Source organism: Coenobita brevimanus, chromosome 111 (genome assembly GCF_032717465.1).
Source record: "Coenobita brevimanus isolate Jiangsu-jjx chromosome 111, ASM3271746v2, whole genome shotgun sequence".
Lineage (NCBI taxonomy): Eukaryota > Metazoa > Arthropoda > Malacostraca > Decapoda > Coenobitidae > Coenobita > Coenobita brevimanus.
Window position 1 is genome coordinate 32,654,220 of NC_137064.1, and position 18,577 is coordinate 32,672,796.

The following is an 18,577-nucleotide window of genomic DNA, read 5'->3' on the forward strand; positions in this document are numbered from 1 at the left end:
TCCTTCAGAATGTGATGAACCTAAGCTGTCTCATTCTTGGTACTATAAGGTGATTTTGCTCAGCTTAGAAGTGGTTTCCCATCCCTTTTCCTTCAGGGTAAAATGTCGCCGCCAAAACTAGTTTCCATTAGCCTTTTCATACCGTAAGCAATGTTAACTGTTTTATTATTGCGACCTCCATTCAATTTCATTAATAGTCAACAAGCACGTTCATCCACCATAGGAACACCCACAAGTATACGGTGAGAGCAATAATGAGCAGGTAATAGGAAGAATTGCAGCGAACGTGCTTGGAAGATCGAGAAACAGTTCAAGTATGGAGCGGTCTCTAGAACTCTACATACATGCGGCGTTTTCTCGTTAAAAAGAAAAAAATCACTTCTGCCACTGCTGCGGTCTTTGACATTGATTCAGGACTGGGTGTTGGAGGGGAGAGGGACGAATGGATGGGATAGGGTGGTGTGGTAATAGGTGTTGGGGTGATAGGGGGGATAAGTGTGAAAAATAAACGTAGTTGAGGGAGTTTCATTATATTCACCACTTCAAAGTTGCACTGGGTGGGATGGGTGGACAGGAGTGGGAGGGACTGGCAGAAAGAAGGATGGAGGAGTATGCCGGATGAAGTATACCCTGTGTAGATGGGTGTTGCGGGTAGGCCGAGAGGATGTAAGTCAAAAGTCGGGAAGAAAAAGTGAGGTGAGTGGAAAGGGGTGGGTGGGATGAGTTAAGATGCGATGGGTGGGCGGTGGTGGGAGCGTAAGGAGATAAGTATACCCTGTGAATATAGGCATCGTACGAGGAGCGGCGTTTACGTGGGAAGACAAAAGTCACAGATTTCTCTTGGAAGTTTAGTGTAGGGATTAGTAAAAGGGTGGGGTGAGTGGAGAGGGGTAGAGGGATGGGCTGGTCAAATGGTGGATCAAGGAGGGAATAATCCTGTGAAGATCGACGTCGTAGGGTGTCCTGTATTGTGAATGGTAATGAGTTTCTTCTCTCTCTCTCACACACACATATATATATATATATATATATATATATATATATATATATATATGTGTGTGTGTGTGTGTGTGTGTGTGTAATTCACCGGGTCGGTCAGGATCACTTGATGGTCGTGATGGTCAGCTTTTACCCTCCCGGAAGGGAGCTGAGAGCTCATATAGTCCGATCTAAGGGCAAGGCTGTGACCTTCACACACGCACACACCCGTCCCCTTGCTCGAGGGGGACAGTAACCACCCACTTCGTCAGTGAAACTTTTCGCAACCTGAGCGAGGCGCGAACTCCCGTCCACCAGTTGGCAAGCGGGAACGTTACCACTGCACCAGCGAGCGGTGTGTGTGTGTGTGTGTGTGTGTGTGTGTGTGTGTGTGTGTGTGTGTGTAAATATAAATAAATTATATTCATTTATTTATATAAGTTTGTATACATGCATAGTGAGTGTGTGTGCAATTACCAGAGTTGAAGTAATGTAGAATAGCTGCTGTTCAGTATAAATCAAACAGAGTTTCTTTAACGTTCTTGAAAATTTAGAGCATCAGTGCACGGTTTGTTTTGGGAAGCAGCTTATTCTCATATGGAAGAGGAATCGATTTCTACTTCAAAGAAAAGGCTTTTTATTTATATTTTAAGTCACTTGTGCATACCAGCAACTCTCGGCAAGATTTAATCACAGGTATAATCAACGTTCACCAAGGGGGTGCAAGGAACAGCGTGGTGGACTGAAGAGGTGAGACAGGTTGTGGCACAAAAGAAGAAAGCATACAATGAATGGATGAGAAATAGGGGCGTGGAAGAAGTTGAGAGGCGGAAGAGAGAGTTATATGTAGAAAGAGAGAGAGAGAGGTGAAAAGATTAGTAAGAGAGAGTAAGAAGAGAGTGGATGAGGAATTTGGAAGGAATTTGAGTGTAAAGTGGAGGGACTGTAAGAAAATGTTCTGGAAAGAGGTGAAAAGAGTAAGACAGGGTGGAAGTGAAGTTAGCAGGGGAGTGAAAGATAAAAATGGTTGATTACTAGTGGAGAAGGGAGAAAAAGTAAGCAGATGGAGAGAACACTTTAAGGAATTGTTGAACATGGAGGATGGAAGTAATGCGAGTATAAGTGGCTGGGGAATGGCTGGGAGGAGGGAGATGAGAAGACAGGAAGAAATCAGTAGGATAAAAGTTGTGGAAGCAATGAAGAAAGTTAAATCGGGGAATGCCCCAGGAATTGATGGAGTGTGTGGTGAAATGCTGAAGCATGGGGGGAGAGATAGTAGTAGAATGGATGTGGAAGATGTGCAGATTGGCCTGGGAGGAAAGTAGAGTCCCGGAGGATTGGAAGTCAGGTATAATTATTCCCTTGTACAAAGGAAAAGGGGAAAAAGAAGTGTGTGGTAATCATAAGGGCTTTTGTCTTCTTAGTATAATAGGAAAAGTGTATGGTAGGATACTTACTGACAGAGTTAGAGAAAGAACAGAGAAATTAATTGGAGAAGAACAGGGAGGCTTTAGGAAGGGAAGAGGTTGTGTAGATCAGATATTCATTCTTAGATCTTTAGTGGAAAAATTTCTAGAGAAGGGAAAGAAGTTGTATGAGGCTTTCATGGATTTGGGGAAAGCTTATGACAGGGTGGATAGACAAGGATTGTGGAAAGTGTTAAGAATATATGGAGTAGATGGGAAGTTGTTGAATGCTGTGAAAAGTATGTACGATGGTGCGAAGGCTGCAGTGCGTGTGGATGGTGAACTAAGTGAATTTTTCTCTGTGAAAGTTGGGTTGAAACAGGGATGTGTCATGTCTCCATGGTTGTTCAATCTGTACATGGATGGGGTAATAAAAAAGGTACAAGGTAGGGTAGTGGATGTTGGAGTGGCCCTGGTGAGAGAGGGTAGTGTTTGGAAACTTCCTGTACTGTTGTTTGCAAATGATACTGTGTTGTTGAGTGAAGACGAAGGGGAGCTGCAAGGCTTGGTGGATGAGTTTGGGAGAGTGTGTAAGAAACGGAATCTAAAGGTGAATGTAGGGAAGAGTAAAGTGATGGTCTTTGAGAGAGGTGAAGTCATTGAATGTACAGAGAGGTTGGATGGTGAGGAATTGGAAAACGTGAGTACGCTTAAGTACTTGGGTAGATAAAGCAGCGATAAGAAACAGGGAAGTGAGCATGGAAGTGAAAAAGTTACTACATGACAGTATTGTGATACCAACTCTAACGTATGGAAGTGAAGCTTGGACATTGTTGGAAGGACACAAGTCAAGAGTGAGAGCAGTGGAAATGAGTTATTTAAGAGGAGCCTGTGGAGTCACATGGAGAGACAGGCTGACGAATGAGGATATAAAGGAGCGTTGTGGTGTGGATGTGGATGTGATAGGAAGCGTTATGAGGAACACACTGAGGTGGTTTGGCCATGTGGAGAGGATGGAGGGTGAAAGACTGACGAAGAGAGTGTATGTGAGTGAGGTGGAGGGGGGAAGAGGGAGGGGGAGGCCGAAGATGAGATGGAGGGATCGGGTGGAGAGGTATATGAGAGAGGGGTGTGTGAGTTGGGAGCACGGCTGGATTAAGCATGTGGGAGGCCCGGGGCCCGCTTGGAAGGGAGGCCCCCTTTCCAACTCCCCCCAATGGCATACACCACAGACTGGTAACCTAAATCCTAATATATAAATAGGACACTTTTAGTTAGGAAATACTGAACGGGGACTATTCATCCAATATTTTTCATAGAATATGCTTAATGTTCCAGATACTATCTATCTATCTATATACCTAGGCTGCTTCCCCCAAGGAAAGGGAGGTAGCCGAGACAGGACGACACACTCTCCATTTACTCATCCATTCAAACACATTCATTCACATCTTAGCCCCAAAGGGGAGAACGGACAGATCCTCACCGCACCACACCGCACAAGAGTCAACTGCGCAATGCAATTAGTGACATCCGCAGCAGGGCCCGACAGCAGAACTGGTTTACCCCTGCCACATCATAACATACCCATCCCCTTACCCGCACCTGACCTGACTAGCTGATCAGACCAAATGCGGGAGAATATCCCCTCAGGGCTGCGTCATCACTTATTTATTCACAATTTCTCTCCATTTATTTCTGTCACGCACAGCCACTCTTCCTTGCTCAACAGACATCCCTCTCACATCCAGCGCTCTCTTCACACTGTCCATCCATCCTATTCGTGGTCTTCCTCTCAGCCTTACACCTCTCACATCAGATCTAGTTATCTTTTTCACCAATCGCTCATTATCCATTCTCTCCATATGCCCAAACCATCGCAACACCCTCTGCTCAACTCTACCAGCCATCTCCTGAACAACTCCAGTTCTCCTTCGCACTTCATCATTTCGCACCCGATCCATACGCGTCACTCCACACATACTCCTCAGACACCTCATCTCCATTACATTCAAACTTTTCCTCTCTGCTACACCCATATTCCATGTTTCAGCCCCATATAATGCAGTCGGTACCACAACACCCTCATACAGCCTTCTCTTTACATCCATTCTAAGCGAACGACATTTAAACACTTTTTTCATTCCTCCCAGCACCTTTCCTACTTCATTTATTCTAAACTTCACTTCTGCATCTATTCTTCCATCCACAGCAACATGTGACCCTAGATATTTAAAACAATCTACCTCCTCAAGCAACTCACCATTCAAAACTATATTCATCCCCCTACCATCTATCAACCTCGTACACTTCATCACTTTACTCTTATTCTCATTTACTTTCAAATTCCTCCTTTCACACACCCTTCCAAACTCCTCTACCAACTGTCTCAATCTCTCCTCTGAATCAGTCACCAGTGCAGTATCATCTGCAAACAGCAGCTGCTTCAGATTCCAATCTCCACCATCATCATTTACCAGACTCAGACCACCTAAAACTCTTGCATTCACCTCCCTTACAACACCATCCATGTAAATATTAAACAACCAAGGCGACATCACACATCCCTGTCGCAGCCCCACTCTCACGGGACACCAATCACTCACAGCATTTCCCACTCTTACACATGCTCTACTATTTACATAAAAACTTTTCACCCCTTTTAGTAACCTACCATCAAGTCCATACAATCTTAAAACAGTCCACAAAGCCTCCCTATCAATTCTATCATACGCTTTCTCTAAATCCATAAATGCCCAAAACACATCCTTGCCTTTCGCTAAATACTTTTCACACACTTGTCTCACAGCAAACACCTGATCAACGCATCCACTCCCTCTCCTAAAGCCACACTGCTCATCACTAATCACTCCCTCTGTACCCTCTCTAACTCTCATAATTAACACTCTACCATACACCTTACCTACAACACTCAACAGACTTATACCCCTAAAGCTAGTACATTTATACTTATCACCCTTGCCTTTATACAACGGGACCACACAAGCACTTGCCCAGTCAATTGGCACCATACCTTTCTCAAAGCACACATTCAACAATCTTACTAACCAGTCAACAATAGTCACTCCACCACCCTTCAGGCATTCCACAGCACACCCATCCATACCTGCAGCTTTCCCTGTTTTCATCTCCTTTACTGCCTTCTCCACTTCCTCCTTCGTGATCAAAGAATCATTCAACTCTCCCAACACATTCATTCCTTGCACCCTTCCATCCGCCACAATCTCAGCCACCCTTTCCTCCTCTACATTTAATAATCTTTCAAAATACTCTGCCCATCTCTTCCTTACTGCATCCATCTCAATTAACATCCTTCCATCCTCTGCTTTTACTCGTTCTTCCTTCCCAGACTCTCCCTTTCGCACCCTTTTCACCTCCTTCCAAAACATTTTCTTATTCTGTTGAAAATTCTCTGTCAGCCGCCTACCCCACCTCTCATCTGCTGCCACTTTAGCATCACGCACAGCCCTTCTCGCTCTATTCCTCTTTTCCTTATACCTTTCATATGACATCTCATCCTTCCTCCGCAGCCACACTTCATATGCACGTCTCTTCTCGGCCACAGCCATACTTACTTCCTCGCACCACCATTCACTTCCCTTTCTTACACCACCACCCACACGTCTCACACCACACACCTCTTCTGCATGCCCCACCACAGCACTCTTAAACAACTGCCATTCCTCCTCTACGCTGCCATTTTCCCGATCTTTCACTGCATTCCACTCATCTTTCAATTTCTCCTGATATTCTATCTTTTTCTCTCTTTTATCCAACTCACTCACTTTCAAAACCTCCCTGCCACACCTAACCCTCCTAGCTCTCACCCATCTCTTACCTACTCTTAACTTTCCCTCCACCAGGTAGTTGTCAGACATACCTCCACCCTCCCCTCTTAGAACTCTCACATCCAACAATCTTCCTATTACATTCCTAGACACAACCACATAGTCCATCAAAGCTCTATCAACAACCCTTCCACCCTCCTGTCTCACCCATGTATACTTATAAATATCTTTCTTCTCAAACAGCGTATTCCCAATCACCATCTCTCGCTCAACACACATCGCTATCATTCGTTCCCCATTTTCATTTCTTCCAGGCACACCATGCATACCAACTACGCCTTCAACTGCTACATTTCCCACTCTAGCATTCAGATCTCCCATCATTACCACATTCACATTAGCTCCAAAACTCTGCAGACACTCATCAACATCATTCCAGAAAGACTCCCTCTCTTGTTCATCCCTTTCACTACCAGGCCCATATGCACTCACAAACACCCACAACTCACGTTCAAATTTCGCTTTCACCCACATCAGTCTCGATGACACCTCCTTCCATTCAATCACACACTGCTGTACTTCCGGACTCACTAACAAGGCCACACCTTCTCTTGCCCTTCCTCTATCAACACCTGACAATCTTCCATTCACACTTCCAAACATAGATTCCCCCTTCCCTTTCATCTTCGTTTCACTCAAAGCTAACACATCCAACTTTCTTCTCACAAACATTCTCCCAATCTCCTCCCTTTTAGCCTCAATCGTACTACATCCACGCACATTCATAGACCCAATCTTCAGGGTACGGGGATAACTCCATCCCCCATCCCTTTCTCTGGCCTGTCTCTTTTTAGGAACTAAAAAACAGAGATACAGTTTTGAATATTAGGGATACCTTTCTCCGCACAGGTGGGTGCCTGTGCTCAACTTCCTGCCGCTCTGGTGGGAGGCCCCCTCTTGGTGGGTGGCCCAAGGCCCGGGCCCCTTGGCCCCCCCCCTTAATCCGGCGGTGGTTGGGAGCAGGGCAGTGAAATGGCGGGGGACAGGGCGACTTGGAGGCGATTTGTTTGTGGCCACCCCAAACGGGATTGAGGCGTCTGGCAATAGATAGATAGATAGATAGATAGGCCAAGATATAAACAATGCTTTGTAGACAGATGATCACGTCAAGGATGGTATCGATTTCATCATACCTAAGTATGTCAAAATACGCACGTACTCATTTTTATACGAATAAAACCTGTATTTAGCTCATATATGTTGATTATCCGAAACGAAAGACAGATAAATTGTTTAAAGATAAGTTTGTTTTACATAATGATGAGAAATAATGTTTATTTTTGTTTTGTTTATCAGCTGAGATCTTGTCCTGTGTTTTAAACAGGCCGCCAACTAGAGGAGAGCAGACGGAATTATTCAGGTTTTCAACAAATGTTTAGAATTTTCTGTATGAACAGAATGGTTTATGTTCTTCTTTATTTTAAGAGTTACAGTTATGATAATTCTTTGTTTTAAAGCCGCTATACACCAACAGATCTCGACTTTTATTTAATGTAAATCGGAGTGAAATAAGTGGACTAAAGTGGTAGACACCTCTATCTCTCTCTCTCCGTCTGGCTCCACGGCGCAGCGCATTCTGGGAGTGTGACGTCATCATATCGATCCCGAGAAGCTTGGTACAGTTCGCCATTTTGACAGTCGCTCGGAGGAGCGTAGTGTTAGTGAAAATATCGTGAAATTCTGTCGCCATCCGTCCCTTTACCTCTATTATTAGGATAGGGTTAATTTTTCAGTCATCCGTCATTGGAACGAGCCCAGGTAAGTTGCGATTGGAGTTGTTTGTTTCCGATAATTAATAATAATGATAGCAGACGACCTAGAGGATTTGGGTGGGCTCATATTTGTGCCTGTATATGTTGCTGACCTTCCTTTCCACTCGGGCCTCTTAGATACAGTGGTAGCTGGGGGACAGTGAGTAGCAGTGTAGTAGAACAACGAAGCTCATGGAAGGAAAGTGTCTGGTAAGGAAGAAGTGAAGGGGAGAGTGGGAGTGACGCTGTAGGCAGACCAGGGGATGAGATTCTCCACTTGGTGCTGCAGGTCACTTCCGTCTATCCTACCGGGTTCTTCATCTTCTTATGTTGAGGCTTCCAGCCTCCTTGGTGAGGGTGCAGATGTGACTCGAGAATTTTGAGCCTGGTTATGTATGCCCCCAGAATATATCTGAAACAGTTAATGAAAGTGCATTTTCAAAGAAGAAAGCCAGGGCCATGACGGTGTAGTTGTGGTGTGATTAGGCCTGCTTAGTGTGGTTGTCGGTGTAGAGGAAACATACGATAGGAAATATGCAGGGACAGTAAAACGTAGTCTGACGTGATTTGAAGTTGTTTGGTGAGTCTTTGAGGGTCGGTCTATTGTGGTTTTTGTTTTGCCCACCAAGAAGTGTAACGTTACCCAACATCAGTTTATATATGGTGGAATTGTGTTCATTCGTGGTTATCACCTCTCAGGCCTTTAGTTTATTAAATTTTTAAATGTTTTAATGAAGTGAGTTAAATGTTAATGGATGATTTGCCAAAGGTACTTTTAATGAGATTTTTCACCATTTGTGTGGCATCCAGCTTGTCAGTGTGATTGTTTATTGATTTTTAAAATGTTTCCATACATCTAAAAGTTAATGATTTGCAGTTCAGTGGACAAATTAAGTGAATTTGAGCCGGTGCAAGCATCTGTCAAGATGTAGTTGCTTTGTTTTGTTTTTAGAGCATGGAATGTTTTGGCAACAAAACTTTTAAGTGAATTTTGATTTTAGTTATTGTCCGTCAGTTTTGGTTACATAGTCATGCTGAGAAGGTACGCGTGGTTAAAAAGTATTTTTACCTTTATTTATGCAGTTTAATCAAGGTAATGGATAAAAATGGAGTATATGTATCCAGTATTTCTAGAAAAATATACAGGTACTGTAATAGAAACATTATTTTTCTTGGGGTAAATTAAAGTACCAGTATGGTATAAGATGTACTGTACTAAATAGGACTTGTGAATTCATTTTAATGCTTAAGTACTGCATAAATGCCAGGTTTAATTGTTCCACCAATTTTTAATTTTCTTATTATTAGTTTCTATCAGTCAGTCTATTGCCAAATGCCTCAATCCCATAAGGGGTGGCCACAAACAAATTGCCTTTGTGTCACCTGGTCCCCTGCCATTTCACTGCCTTGCTCCCAACTCACACCCCCTCTCATATATCTCGCCACCCCATCCCTTCTACTCATCCTTGGCCTCCCCCTCCCTCTCCCCCCCTTCTCCCCCCCTCCACCCCCCCTCCACCTCACTCACATACACTCTCCTCGTTAGTTTCTTGCTCTCCATCCTATCCCCATGGCCAAACTACCTCAGTGTATTTCTCCTAATGCTTTCTGTCACATCCACATCACAACACTTCATTTCCTCATTTGTCAGTCTGTTTCTCCATGTCTCCACAAGGTTGTCTCAGTAACTTATTTCCACTGCTCTCACTCTTGACTTGTGTCCCTCTAACAAGGTCCAAGCTTCACCTCCATACGTTGGAGCTTGTGTCACAATACTCTTATGCAATAACTTTACTTCCATGCTCACTTACCTGTTTTTTATCACTGCTTTCAAAGAACCAGCAGCCATTCTTCCATGTACCCTTTCAAGCACTTCACCATCCAAACTTCCATCCTTACTCATCACAGTACCCAGGTCCTTAAATACACTCACATTTTTCATTTCCATATCATCCAACCTTAACTGTGCAACCAGTGACTTCATTTCTTTTTGAGACCATAACTTTACTGTTCCCTACAGTCACCTTTAGATTCCATTTTTTACACTTCCAAACTCATACACCAAGCCTTACAGTTCCCCTTTGTCTTCTCTTAACAGTACAGTATCATCTGCAAACAGCAGTACAGGGAGTGTCCAAATGCTGCCCTCACTCATTAGGGATGCTCCAACATCCCCTGTCCTACGTTGTATCTCTTATAACCCCATCCATATACAGATTGAACACCCGTGGAGACATGACACATCCTTTTTTTAATTCAACATTCAGATAGAAAAATTCATTCAGTTCACTGTCCACACATACTGCAGCCTTAGCCCCCTCATACTTAATCTTCATGGCATTCAGCTACTTACCCCATTAATTCATACACACTCAAACCTCGATTTAAAGGACTAAATGTGGAATCAACTTGTCCCTTAATTGAAAATGTCCCTTACTTGAAAATGTTCATTGTTTTACCACATATAAAGACAAAAATTATGAAATGCAGTGATTGTTTCACTTTTCTTACTTATTTATATGATTATGAATATTATTTTATGGGTACCGTATAAAGAAACATATTAAATGTATATAACCTAGACATTATGTATCATTTTTGAATGGTCTTGTCTGTTTGTCAGGTAGAATAAGGAGTCCCTTAAATCCGAAATCCCTTAAGTCGAGGTTTGAGTGTATTCTTAATATTTTCCACATTCCTTGTCTCCACACAGTCAAATCCATGAAGGCTGCATACAACTTCTTTCCCTTCTCTTGAAACATTTCCACTCAAGACATAAGAATGAATTTCTCATCTACACAACCTCTTCCCTTCCTACAACCTCCCTGTTCTTCACCAACTAATTCCTGTTATTTCCCTAACTCTGGCAATAGGTATCCTGCCATACACTTTTCCTATTACACTGAGAAGACAAATGCCCAGATGATTACCACACACTTCTTATTCCCCTTTTCCTTTGTCTGTCTATCAACTATCTACTGCCAGACGTAATTAATTTTGTAAGGGGTGGCCATTTGACTTGAGTTATTTGTTTTATGGAGAGGGGCACTAACCCTCCACCAACCCACTTGTTGACACGTAGGGAGCACATATGGTTTGGTTATATGGTTACCACCCAGTGTTGTAAATGGTTTGCTGGCTTACGGGAAACTTTTCCTTTGTACAGAGGAATAATTACGGTATGTCTGGACTATGTCTTCCTCCCAGGCCAATCTGCACTTCTTCCACATCCATTCTACTACTATCTCTCCCCCATGCTTCAGCATTTGACCATACACTCCATCTATTCCTGGGGCTCTCCCCATTTTGACTTTGTTCATTGCTTCCACTATTTCCTCCCTCCTTCTCCAAGCCACTCCCCAGTCACTAATCCTTTCATCACTTTCATTCTGTATGTTTAATAATTCCTGAAAATGTTCTCCCCAACTGCTCACTTTTTCTTCCTTCTCCACTAGCAATCTACCATTTGTAGTTTTCACTCCCCAACTAACTTGTTTGACACCCTGTCTAACTCTCTTTACCTCTTTCCAGAACATATTCTTACATTCCCTCCACTTTACACTCAGATTCCTTGCAAATTCCTCATCCACTCTTCTTACTCTCTCTTACTAATCGTTTCACCTCTCTCTTCCTCCCTGCATATAGCTTTCCTCCGTTTCTCACCTTCCTCCATGCTTCTGCATCCCATCCACTCACTATATGTTTGCTGACAGTTTTTTTTGTCTCACCTACCCCAAGTGTAGGTTAGGTTGGTACCGGTATATATATTTGTCTTATTGCTGGACCTGGAAATTCAGGATGAGCTCAGTGGAGGTGATTTGTAAATTTCTTCCTTGAGTGCTTACAATATTTTCATTCGTTGTGCATTTTGAAATCATTGGGATACAGTATATTGAAAATAAAAGAAAATAACTAATGGCAACATGCAGCAGCGCTTGAAGAAACTGTAGGAAATATCATATAAAGTCTAGTACCGGTACTGTGCTAAAGTTTTTTCCGATAGTGGAAGGGATCTCCCATTCACAGATGTTGAATTTATGATTTATGACACGGTTAAAGTTTCGTCATAGTATACCGTAATTAATTTAACATTACATTTCTACAGAATTAATATTTTATCAAATTTAAAGCCAGTGAATGTTTCCTGTTTAGATATAGGTCCTCTGTCTTGATGTGCATGTAAAAATTAGCTGTGAGGTTTTATATTCAGGAACTTCAGAATATCACGTTTCTGGATCTTGTAAGCGTTTTACTTTGGTAATCTGGTTATACAGTACAGTAAGACCTCACTATAACGGACTAATTGGGGACCAAACCATTCCAAAAAATGCGAAATTCCGATAAAAGTGACATGTGGACTTCCCCCTACTAACCCGGACTTTTTCCTATATACAGTATCAGACATTAGTCCGGATTGCTTGGACGGTTTTTAAACAGTTTTGACTACCATTGTGGTACTGTACTGTGTTATAACTTCACTGATAATTATAATAATACTGTACTGTACACTGATAAACATGTCTTTTATTTATCTTATTGTGGTGAACATAACTGAAGTGGTCAGGCAGTCTGGACTGCTTCTGGCTTTATCGGACTTTTTCCGATATACTGTATAGGAATTTAGTCTGGTAGCTCCTCGAGTCCGATAAAAGCGAATTCTGGTCTATTGAAGTCTGTTATATCGAGGTTTTACTGTATTAAAGAAGTACTGGTACAAAATTGTATGTTAGGAATAGGAGCTCTTATATTTTCACATTTAAAAAAATGGGTGTGACTGGGTGTTTCTTGCAAGCACTTTTTTTTTTTTTTTTTTCTGCCATTTACTGTATGTGTAAATACAAAGCCACAGGGGGAAATCAGTATGGAGGATTTTGTTTGTGTGTGTGTGTGAATGCAAAGCCACAAGGGGAAATCAGTATGGAGGATTGAGTTTGTGTGTGTTTGTCTGTTTACATAGCTGATTTACCTAGTTGTCATAGCTATATATGCAGGAAATGAGCTACCAACATGCTTGTGGGGTCCCGTTTCCCTGTCTCAGCAAGTCAGACTTTGCTTTGAATTCCTTTAAGTTTTTAGACTGGATGATTTCTTTGTTCAGGCTATTCCACAGCTCAGTGCATCTGTTTGGAAAACTTTACAGTAGGTACCCACAGTACGCAACTTCAGAGTACGCGATCCTCATTGTACGCGAGGACCTATTTTTTTTAAATTTTGGTGTATTTTTGATTGGTGCGCGAATTGACCTCGTTGTAGGCAAGACGGGCAGTGAGGAGTGGCCCAAATCCAGGATTACCCTGAATAAGCGACATTGCTACCCCAAGAAACGCCAACCGTCAGTGATGGAGAGTGGATACTTGTCTTTGGGGAGGATCAAGAGGATGATGCAGTGTCTGAGGTGTCAGAAATAGACTTTGAAGGGTTAATGAATGAAGTGAGTGCATTAGCTAGTGAAAGTGTTGAAAGTGCTGGTGACCAGAGTAGTGAGGAAGGTGGTGTGTCGAGTGGTGCAGGAGTTGCATGCTAGGGTTCCGAGACAATTCGTCGTCAAGTCAATTCCCCGTCAGACAATTCCCTGTCAAAACATGGATGATTCCCCGTCAGTATACTGTACTTATTATTAATTAATCAATACTTTAATAACTATATTTCAGGAGGATCCATTAAAGTCATTGTTCAATAGTGTAGGCTTTGGATATTATTTATTAGTTGCACCTTTAGTCAGTATTGACTAAAGATGCAACTAATAAATAATATCCAAAGCCTATGCAATTGAACATAGATTTTGATGGTTATTAAAGTATTGATTAATTAATAATAAGTATACTGTATTTATAGAATGACAGGGAATTGTCCAGGGTGTGAATTGTCCTGACGGGGAATCATCCATGTTTTGATGGGGAATTGTCTGACAGCGAATTGACTTGACGGCGAATTCTCTCCTGCACACTCAACATACCACCTTCCTTACCACTCCGTCATCAACACTTTCGACACTTCCTTTAGCTAATGCACTCACTTCGTTCATAAGCCCTTCAAAGTCTATTTCTGACACCTCAGACATTGCAGCATCCTCTTGATCTTCCCCAGGAAATGGCTCATAGCCAAATCTCCACTCTCCAAAACTGGTGGTTTAATTGTTTCTTCCTCGCTGTAGTCGCCTTTGAATTTTTCTAGCGCCACCCATAGCTGTCTTCATTAATGATGGCGAATTGTCTTGTGATTGTTGTGACGGCGAATTGATGCCGAATTGTCCTGAAACTGATTGGTGCAGGACACAACTTGCCTGTTGTCCTCTTGGGTTAAGGTGAGCAGCCATATTCTTGTTGGTTTAGTTAAGCCATATCCTTGTTGACTTAGTAAAGCCATAATCTTGTTGGTTTACTTTATCTTAGAGAGTTTCCCTGTACAGTACAATATGTAGGCGTGAAAGGAGTCTCAAGGGTTGCCCATGAAGGGGGGTGCCACCCATATGTAATTTTTCCCATAAGTTTATGTATTCAGAGTACGCGAATTCCTAGTACGCGCCGTCCTCTGCCGCCCATATACTCACGTACTGTGGGTACCTACTGTGTTTCTTGATATCCATCAGGCAACTTGACTTTTTCAGTTTCATTCCATGCTCTCTTGTTACTCTCTGATCCCATACAAACCGATCTTTTCTGTCAGTTTTGTCTATTCCCATCACAGCCTAGAGCACGTGAATCATGTTGCCCCTCTCTCTTCTTTCTTCAGAGGAAGGCAGACTCTGCTTTTCTAGTCTTTCCATGTAAGATAGATCTGTCAGGCCAGGGACCAGCTTGGTTGCTGTTCTTTTTATTTTCTCGATCTTGTTTATATCTTTCTTTTTACGCGGGGACCAAACCACTGATGCATGTTCGAGTCTGGGTCGAATCATAGCCACTATCAGTTTTGTCATCATCTTGTCTGTGTATTGAAGTGTCATTCGCATGTTTGTCAAGCATTTACATGTGTCTCAAACAATCTTGTTAATGTGTTTCGGGTGACAAATCATCCTGGACCAACACTCTCAGGTCCTTTGCTCCTCCTGCTTTTGTGCGTGGTTTATTACTTATCAAATAATTCAGTGATGGCCTCTTGATACTTTAGCCCATTTTGCTATTCTACATTTTTTTGCTCTAAATTTCATTTCCCAATTTGGCTGTAATCATGACTCCTATCCTGATCTTCCTGCAGGATTTTACAGTCCTCTTCAGTTTCTACTCTCCTCATGATCTTTGCATCATCTGCAAACAGACTTGCAGAACTATTCATTCCATCCACCATATTGTTTATGTAAATCAGGAACATTATGGGCACTAGCACCGAGCCCAGCGTGACCCTGATTGTTACTTCCTCCACCCTGATACCCTGTCCTTTATTACTGTCCTCATCTGTCTGTCTCTCATGAAGTCTCTCATCCACTCCAAGAGGTTCCCCCTCAGTCCTCCTATGTACTCCAATTTCCACATTAGTCGCATATGGGGTACCTTGTCAAAGACTCTCTCCAAACCTAAATACACACAGCCCACCCAACTCTCTCTCTCCTGTAGCTTGTTAATCACCCTTGAGTAGAGGCTCAGCTAATTAGAGACACATGACCTCCCAGTTCTGAATCCACATTGTCTTCCTGCCAACATGTCCATCTCCAGATACAAGTATTTTATCCATCTGTTTTTCAGGATTCTCCTGCACAATTTTGTGACCATGCTGGCCAGGGACACTGGTATATAATACAGGTTTTTTTTCCCTATTACCTGCCTTGTAAATTGGTACCACACTGGCCCTCTTCCATTCCCCAGGCACCTTCCCTTCTTCATGAGAACACTCAGTTAAAGAGGGAATCTTATCCACCACTTGTTCTCTGCATTCTTTTAGTATCCAATTAGAGATTCCATGTGTGTGTGTGTGTGTGTGTGTGTGTGTGTGTGTGTGTGTGTGTGTGTGTGTGTGTGTGTGTGCACACATGTGCATTGTAACTGAATGTTCATTTCTTCAGGAAAAACCAAATTTTAAAAGAAATTACGAGTTTTACCCAAACAGCAGTTTGTAACAGAGAATGATGTACAGTAGGTGTTGTAAGTACTGCAGGTGTAATGCAGGCATCTTCTAGACCTAACCTTACTGTACCATCCTTAAACCTGACATCATGCAAACCTAACCTTGGTATCATTGAAACCTGTGATGTTTCAAAATGTATTAGTAGTTGCTGTTGTTGGGTTGCCTGTGGTGTCAGTGGGGCAGAACACCAGAGCAATCTCAAAGAAATTTATTCCTCTAGTTGACCTCCCCCTTCAAAGTAAATAAATAAAAAATTCCAACCTGTAGCATAAAAATGCAGTGTTAAGAATATAATGATAACTGCAGTAGGCCAGTTTGCCCATGCTGCGTCTACAAGAATGTGAGTAGGTTTCATCGTTTTCCCCCAAAAGTTTAGAATTTCCTGTTTGCTGAGAAAGGTTTGTTTTGGAATGAACTCAGTCCCAGTCCATTCAGTGAAAACAGTTTGGTATACCATTATTGCATACTACTGAATGATGAAAGTAGATAAAAAATGCCACTGTGTGTAGGCAGATGTCAGACTTCAAGGGGGTGGTCATGACCAAATCACCTCCATGTTGCCAGCTGTTGTATCATCCTGTACATCACTCATTGAATGATTGAAGATAAGGTGTTGATTGATGACTCAATATGGTAAATGTGTGAGAGAAAGGTGACATGTTGATGGCATGTAGATTTTTACCGTAGTCTGCTGTCAGAAATATATGCAAAGAAATTGTTTAAGCTTCCAGCTTCCTCTCCCTGCTTGCTTTAAACTAGCCTCTTCTCATTACACTTACCTCTCTGTCAGAAGACCATTTGTGGACAAGGAAAGAGTTATAGAGAAATGTCACTCGTTGCTAGCACAACTCCACCTCTCCCGCACATCATTCACCCATTTTCTTTCCTGTGTGCACAGATCCAACTTATTTAATAAAATTTCTCTCCAGCATTTTAGTTTCCTTCCTACCTCACATACCTTTACAACACTTGGCACACAGTCTGTTAATTCTGTCATCTTTTTCTTTTAGTCCATGGAAACTGAATACAGGTGCCTCCATTTCTCAAAGCTTATACCTGATGCACTGATGCCCTACAATACTTAAAACATCTCTTGTTCTTCTGATGTGCTCTGGTTCACGATGAGGTTAAAATCTAGCCATCACTGACCCTCTGAGGAGCACTGGTCCTTGTCCTCCCTCGTGAGATCTAATCTGTCGATGAATTTCATATGGTATGGAGTTTTTCAGCTCAGGTATTCTTGTTGCCACAGTCCGTATACCTTACCTGATATATTCAGTAGACTTTTCATCAAGTACATACCAACCACAGCTGGGAATGGGTTCTACCTATTTTAACCAAATAAATGTCCAGCATATTAGAATGTGTCAGCATCAGTAATTGTGATCACCTAAAGGGGGAAGTTTTTGTTTTTGAAGCATACATGTATAAGTAAATATTTAGTTCCAGTTTGTTAAAAAAATTTGAGATACTTTTATATGATATCAGTAACAATAATGTTGCAATTTTTTACCTTCGCCAGCAAAGTTGGAGGAGGTTATGTTTGTCGGTCTGCCTGTTTGTCCAGACGATATCTCCAAGAGTTCTTAATGAATTTCAATGAAACTTTGTGGAGGGATGGGCCATTGGCCAAGGAAGAAGTGATCAAATTTGGGGGCGGATCCGGATCTGGAGTATCCCACACAATATCTCCAAAAGTTCTCAATGAATTTCAATGAAATTTCATGGAAGGGTGAGCTGTGGGCCGAGAAAGAATTGTTTAAATTTGGGGGCAGATCTGGATACAGATCCTATCGCCATGGATGCGGATCTGGATCCTTTTTAATGGCACTGGCAGAGTTATGTACTCTCTCAGTGCTTTCTAGTTTAAGAAGTAATTTTCGAGGCTACATTAATAATATGTATAGCTCAAAATGGTATGATGTGCTGTAGTGATGAAACTCACTATAAGATCAGTGTGGCTATTAATCCATCTTTACTTTAGGAGTTGTTTTCTTTAAAAAAAATTGCCAAACAAAATGTGAAATGGTGGTTAAGTGCCTCAGCCAAGTTAACAAAGCCCAGTCAGACCTTGAGGCTCACTCCACTGCGACACTGCAGCCTGTGGACCACAGTCACTACTCTTCACTTCCCCTTCATACTCTGTGACTTGATTCACATACATTGCCAGACGCCATGTATCCCAAACGGGGTGGTCAAGGGCTTAGAGTTAATTGTTTTACAGGGAGGGGCACTAATCCTCCACCAACCCCACTTGACACGTAGGGATGCCAACAGCATCTGGTGTTCCCAGGCGGTCACCCATCCAAGTACTAACCAGACCCAACGTGATTCAAGGTACAAAAATTACTTCCTGAAGATGGGCAATGATGTAAACTATAATAAAAAATACCTACGAAAATAGATTTTGAATTAAAAGTTGACCAACCACCAGTCAGGCTTCCTTTAGCCAGGAGAGCATTATGAATGAAACACCCCATTTAGAAACTTACGACCATGCATGAAAGGGTTAACT

General features: G+C 42.2%; 1 protein-coding gene across 2 annotated transcripts in view; it reads left to right on the forward strand.

The window, feature by feature from the left end:
• The first annotated feature begins 7,883 nt into the window (after positions 1-7,883).
• Positions 7,884-18,577, forward strand: part of LOC145417810 (uncharacterized) — a 78,859-nt gene continuing 68,165 nt past the window's right edge. For both annotated transcript variants that reach the window (XM_080286432.1, XM_080286433.1), the window contains exon 1: positions 7,884-8,011. The gene's annotated coding sequence lies outside the window, so the exon portion shown is untranslated. The remainder of the gene's footprint in view (positions 8,012-18,577) is intronic.